Below are 6,950 nucleotides of genomic sequence, written 5' to 3'. Positions count from 1 at the left end.
CCTTACCACAGATCTAGGATCAGATTACCCAGATTACCACAGATCTAGGATCAGATTACCCATACCACAGATCTAGGATCAGATTACCCTTACAACAGATCTAGGATCAGGTGACCCTTACCACAGATCTAGGATCAGATTACCCTTACCACAGATCTAGGATCAGATTACCCATACCACAGATCTAGGATCAGATTACCCATACCACAGATCTAGGATCAGGTTACCCTTACCACAGATCTAGGATCAGGTACCCTTACCACAGATCTAGGATCAGATTACCCATACCACAGATCTAGGATCAGATTACCCTTACCACAGATCTAGGATCAGATTACCCTTACCACAGATCTAGGATCAGATTACCCAGATCTAGGATCAGATTACCCTTACCACAGATCTAGGATCAGATTACCCTTACCACAGATCTAGGATCAGATTACCCTTACCACAGATCTAGGATCAGGTGACCCTTACCACAGATCTAGGATCAGATTACCCTTACCACAGATCTAGGATCAGATTACCCATACCACAGATCTAGGATCAGATGACCCTTACCACAGATCTAGGATCAGATTACCCATACCACAGATCTAGGATCAGATTACCCTTACCACAGATCTAGGATCAGATTACCCATACCACAGATCTAGGATCAGATTACCCTTACCACAGATCTAGGATCAGATTACCCATACCACAGATCTAGGATCAGATTACCCTTACCACAGATCTAGGACCCATACCACAGATCTAGGATCAGATTACCCTTACCACAGATCTAGGATCAGATTTACCTAAGCAGAGGTGATCTGATTCTGGACTTGTGGTAAGGGACGAACTGTTGCCAACTCCTGAATAGTTTCAAGATGTTTTATTAATTTAACCAACACTGTAGCTCCCCTCTGTGGTGGAAAATCCCCACACATAAAGCCAAGGTCGGGTAAAAGAACTGCATCCTGTATGTTGCCATTTGGGAGACAACCAATGTCTCCTGGATTTTATTCATTGGTTGATGAAGGACGAATCAAGTCTATAAGCTATGTTTCCATCCAATTAACCACAGATTTTCATGCGGGTATGAAGATTATATATATTTTAAAGGAGAGCGACCAGAATACCCTTTATATTTTTTAAAAATCGGCAACCAAACATCGATCAACATTTGTCACCAGAATCCACCAGAATCCGACCCTCTATATTTGTTGAAAAGGAGCATCAAGCTCGTCACCAGAATCCGACCCTCTATATTTGTTGTGTAAAGGAGTAAAGGAGCATCAAGCTCGTCACCAGAATCAGACCCTCTATATTTGTTGTAAAGGAGCATCAAGTCACCAGAATCCGACCAGAATCAAACCCTCTATATTTGTTGTAAAGGAGCATCAAGCTCGTCACCAGAATCCGACCCTCCGGGCTCTTTCTCCACCCTGTGAAGTTCATCATAACTGATTTAATCTGCAGCCTGATAACTGAAACTAATAAACTGCATGGTTTCCCTGAGTCGTATTTGCTGGGAGGACCGCACAACACATCATCGCTGCGTGACTAGTGGGAGGACCGCACAACACAACGTTACGTTTTTTGGATATGATGGTTATTATATATGCGCATAAAGGCGTTTCCATCACCATTCCTCGCATAATTAATTTCACCAACACCAAAAAAAGAATGTCGAACGAACACATTGTCCGTTGGCATTTACTTAATGTTTCCATCAGGTCGTGACCTTTTTCACCAGTCAGGTAATTCACCTGCATGAAAAGGTGGGATGGAAGGATGGTTAATTAATTTTCTTCTTCATGTGTACATCAAATGGGAGGCAAATCAGACCCAGACTATGGAGTCAGACTGCTCTAAGTGGAGTAAATATGATTAGTGGAGTCCGTCTGCTCTAAGTGGAGTAAATATAATTAGTGGAGTCCGTCTGCTCTAAGTGGAGTAAATATGATTAGTGGAGTCAGTCTGCTCTAAGTGGAGTAAATATGATTAGTGGAGTCAGTCTGCTCTAAGTGGAGTAAATATGATTAGTGGAGTCCGTCTGCTCTAAGTGGAGTAAATATGATTAGTAGTCTGCTCTAAGTGGAGTAAATATGATTAGTGGAGTCCTAAGTGGAGTAAATATGATTAGTCAGTCTGCTCTAAGTGGAGTAAATATGATTAGTGGAGTCAGTCTGCTCTAAGTGGAGTAAATATGATTAGTGGAGTCAGTCTGCTCTAAGTGGAGTAAATATGATTAGTGGAGTCCGTCTGCTCTAAGTGGAGTAAATATGATTAGTGGAGTCAGTCTGCTCTAAGTGGAGTAAATATGATTAGTGGAGTCAGTCTGCTCTAAGTGGAGTAAATATGATTAGTGGAGTCAGTCTGCTCTAAGTGGAGTAAATATGATTAGTGGAGTCTAAGTGGAGTAAATATGATTAGTGGAGTCAGTCTGCTCTAAGTGGAGTAAATATGATTAGTGGAGTCAGTCTGCTCTAAGTGGAGTAAATATGATTAGTGGAGTCAGTCTGCTCTAAGTGGAGTAAATATGATTAGTGGAGTCCGTCTGCTCTAAGTGGAGTAAATATGATTAGTGGAGTCCGTCTGCTCTGTATCAGCAATAAAATGCAAATTAATTACTTAAAAATCATACAATGTGATTTTCTGGATTTTTGTTTTAGATTCCGCCTCTCACAGTTGAAGTGTACCTATGACAAAAATTACAGACCTCTACATGCTTTGTAAGTAGGAAAACCTGCTAAATCGGCAGTGTATTAAATACTTGTTCTCCCCACTGTACTTAAGTATCAAAGTAAAAGTATAAATCATTTCAAATTCATTATATTAAGCACCATTTTCTTGTTTTTATTTGTATTTATATGGACAGCTAGAGGCACAATCCAAACTCAGACATTACAAACAAAGCATTTTGTGTTTAGTGAGTCTGCCAGATCAGAGGCAGTAGGGATGACCAGGGATGTTCTCTGTTTAGTGAGTCCTCCAGATCAGAGGCAGTAGGGATGACCAGGGATGTTCTCTGTTTAGTGAGTCTGCCAGATCAGAGGCAGTAGGGATGACCAGGGATGTTCTCAGAGGCAGTAGGGATGACCAGGGATGTGAGTCTGCCAGATCAGAGGCAGTAGGGATGACCAGGGATGTTCTCTGTTTAGTGAGTCCTCCAGATCAGAGGCAGTAGGGATGACCAGGGATGTTCTCTGTTTAGTGAGTCCCCAGATCAGAGGCAGTAGGGATGACCAGGGATGTTCTCTGTTTAGTGAGTCCTCCAGATCAGAGGCAGTAGGGCTGACCAGGGATGAGTCCTCCAGATCAGAGGCTGTAGGGATGGGATGTTCTCTGTTTAGTGAGTCTGCCAGATCAGAGGCAGTAGGGATGACCAGGGATGTTCTCTGTTTAGTGAGTCTCCAGATCAGAGGCAGTAGGGATGACCAGGGATGTTCTCTGTTTAGTGAGTCCTCCAGATCAGAGGCAGTAGGGAAGACCAGGGATGTTCTCTGTTTAGTGAGTCTGCCAGATCAGAGGCAGACCATGGAGGGATGACAGAGGCAGAAGGGATGGGATGTTCTCTGTTTAGTGAGTCCTCCAGATCAGCGGCAGTAGGGATGACCAGGGATGTTCTCTGTTTAGTGAGTCCTCCAGATCAGAGGCAGTAGGGATGACCAGGGATGTTCTCTGTTTAGTGAGTCTGCCAGATCAGAGGCAGTAGGGATGACCAGGGATGTTCTCTGTTTAGTGAGTCTGCCAGATCAGAGGCAGTAGGGATGACCAGGGATGTTCTCTGTTTAGTGAGTCCTCCAGATCAGAGGCAGTAGGGATGACCAGGGATGTTCTCTGTTTAGTGAGTCTCCAGATCCAGATCAGAGGTGAGTCCTCCAGATCAGAGGAGTAGGGATGACCAGGGATGTTCTCTGTTTAGTGAGTCCTCCAGATCAGAGGCAGTAGGGATGACCAGGGATGTTCTCTGTTTAGTGAGTCCTCCAGATCAGAGGCAGGGATAGGGATCCAGATCCAGTAGGGATGAGGGATGTTCTCTGTTTAGTGAGTTCTCCAGATCAGAGGCAGTAGGGAGTAGGGATGACCAGGGATGTTCTCTGTTTAGGGATGAGTCCTCCAGATCAGAGGCAGTAGGGATGACCAGGGACCAAACTAGGGATGTTCTCTGTTTAGTGATGTTCTCTTGATAAGTGCGTGAATTGGACCATTTTCCTGTCCTGCTAAAAATTCAAAATGTAACGAGTACTTTTGGGTGTCAGGGAAAATGTATGGAGTTAAAAGTACATTATTTTCATTAGGAATGTAATGAAGTAAAAGTTATCAAAAATATAAATAGTAAAGTAGATACCCCCCCCCCATAAAAAAAAGAAACTACTTAAGTAGTACTTTAAAGCATTTTTTACTTAAGTACTTAACACGCACACACACACAGGGACAAATGTCCACACCATAGGGGACAACAGACATTTAATAACTACAACCTGTATTAACATATGTTCATATAAGTTCTGAGAACAAGCTAATACCTTCACGTGACAAAGAGCTCTTGAGAAAGACATTTAACATTCTGTAGCACTATGGATGTGTTTGTAACAGAACTGCAATGAGGTACTCTGATACAGAGCCTTCAGAAAGTATTCATATATATATATAGCCCTGGACTTTTTACACATTTTGTTGTGAATTTAAAATGGATTAAATTGAGATGTTTTGAAACTGGTCTTAACACCCGAACATGTCAAAGTGGAATTATGTTTTTTTATTATTTCAAATTAAATTAAATATAAAAAGCTAAAATGTATTGAGTCAATAAGTATTCAACCCCGTTGTTATGGCAAGGCTACATACAGAGCATTCTGGAAGTATTCAGACCCCTTCCCTTTTTCCACATTTTGTTACTTTACAGTCTTATTCTAAAATGGATTAAATAAATGTTTTTCCTCATCAATCAACACACAATACCCCATAATGACATATAATGACATCACAATACCCCATAATGACATCACAATACCCCATAATGACGTAATGACATCACATTACAGTACCCCATAATGACATCACAATACCCCATAATGACATCACAATACCCCACAATGACAAAGTAAAAACAGGTTTTTAGAAATGTTTGCAAATTTAACTGAAATATCACATTTACATAAGTACTTAGACACTTTAATCAGTACGTTGTTGAAGCACCTTTGGCAGCGATCTGGGAAGGGTACCATTTCTTTTCAGCATTGAAGGTCCCTAAGCACACAATGGCCTCCAACATTCTCAAATGGAATAAGTTTGGAACCACCAAGACTCTTCCTAGATTTGGCCGCCCAGCCAAAGTGAGCCCCCAAAAGGGCCCTGACCAAGGCCCTTCTTGGGGAGAAGGGCCTTGGTCAGGGAGGTGATCAAGAACCCGATGGTCACTCTGACAGAGCTCCAGAGTTCCTCTGTGGAGATGGGAGAACCTTCCAGAAGGACAACCATCTCTGCAGCACTCCACCAATCAGGCCTTCATGGTAGAGTGGCCAGACAGAAGCCACTCCCCAGTAAAAGGCACATGGCCAGCCTCTTGGAGTTTACCATAAGGCACCCAAAGACTTTCAGATCATCAGAAACAAGATTCTCTGGTCTGATGGAACCAAGATCGAACTCTTTGGCCTGAATGCCAAGTGTCACGTCTGGTTGTCTGTATTCATCCTCGGTTTACACAATTTCTAGCTGTAGACTAGTAATGTGTCTAAGATTTACTCGTATTCTGTAGTGAATCGATAGTCTCAGAGTTGAACCATTTCCAGCCGTGAAGCCAAAGCTCTACGTGGATTAGAGTCTCGTCCTTTGGTAGAGTTTGGTAGTTTAAACCACTTCACACACCAGCGCCACCCGGCATGTTCCGGTCTTAGAAATTCAACCATTTGCACCCTTCAGCTCACACTGGGGTTGGCTTAGTCTGATGTGAATTTCATCAGGAGTGGGTTTTATACGTAACATTAGAAAGGGCGGTTCCTAATGTGATGTCTGGGCTCACGGGGGTGTGGCCACGGACTAGTTCATCTTTATATGAAAAATCCATACTCTCATTTAGAAGATTAATATCACATTACATCTTTTCACAAATAGTTTCATGTTTAATAACATACTTTTCACAATATTTAGATGTACAGTAAACCTGACAGCTGGGAAATGTCCCCTTTAAGAGATACAGTTATGTGTGTTTCCTGTCCCTCATGAGATCACCAAATGAAACACACTCGTCACAACTGTCCCTTAAGTGTCCACGGACCATTCCCACATTCTCAAAAGGAGCAATAGTGTTTAATTCTCCCATTTTGGGGATTTAGGAGTTCGGCCAAGGGAAGTCCTTTGTTTTCTCTCTGTGCTCTCTCCCTTTCTGCATGACCAGGGGGAGAGAGTCTCCGCCAGGAATTTATGACCGGAGATACTAAAACCTGGGTGTAGGAGAGAGTGAGAGGGTGGATACCATGATCTACCCCCAGAAAGGACCACGTCATGACACAGGTGTGCCAAGCTTGTAGCGTCATACCTGAGAAGACTTGAGGCTGTAATCACTTCCAAAGGTGCTTCACCAAAGTACTGAGTAAAGGGTCTGAATACTTCTGTAAATGTCATATTTAAATTCTAAAAACCTGTTTTCACTTTGTCATTATGGGGTATTGTGATATCATTATGGGGTATTGTGATGTCATTATGGGGTATTGTGATGTCATTATGGGGTACTGTGATGTCATTATGGGGTATTGTGATATCATTATGGGGTATTGTGATGTCATTATGGGGTATAAATGTGATGTCATTATGTGGTATTGTGATGTCATTATGGGGTATGGGGTACTGTGTGTAGATTGATGAGGAGAAAAACGATTAAATACATTTTAGAATAAGGCTGTGATGTATGAGGACAATGGGGACTTTAAAACAGAGTTTAATGGCTGTGATACGAAGTA

This window comes from Oncorhynchus masou, chromosome 13 (genome assembly GCF_036934945.1).
Source record: "Oncorhynchus masou masou isolate Uvic2021 chromosome 13, UVic_Omas_1.1, whole genome shotgun sequence".
In the NCBI taxonomy this organism is placed as follows: domain Eukaryota; kingdom Metazoa; phylum Chordata; class Actinopteri; order Salmoniformes; family Salmonidae; genus Oncorhynchus; species Oncorhynchus masou.
This window is presented reverse-complemented; position numbering follows the sequence as displayed.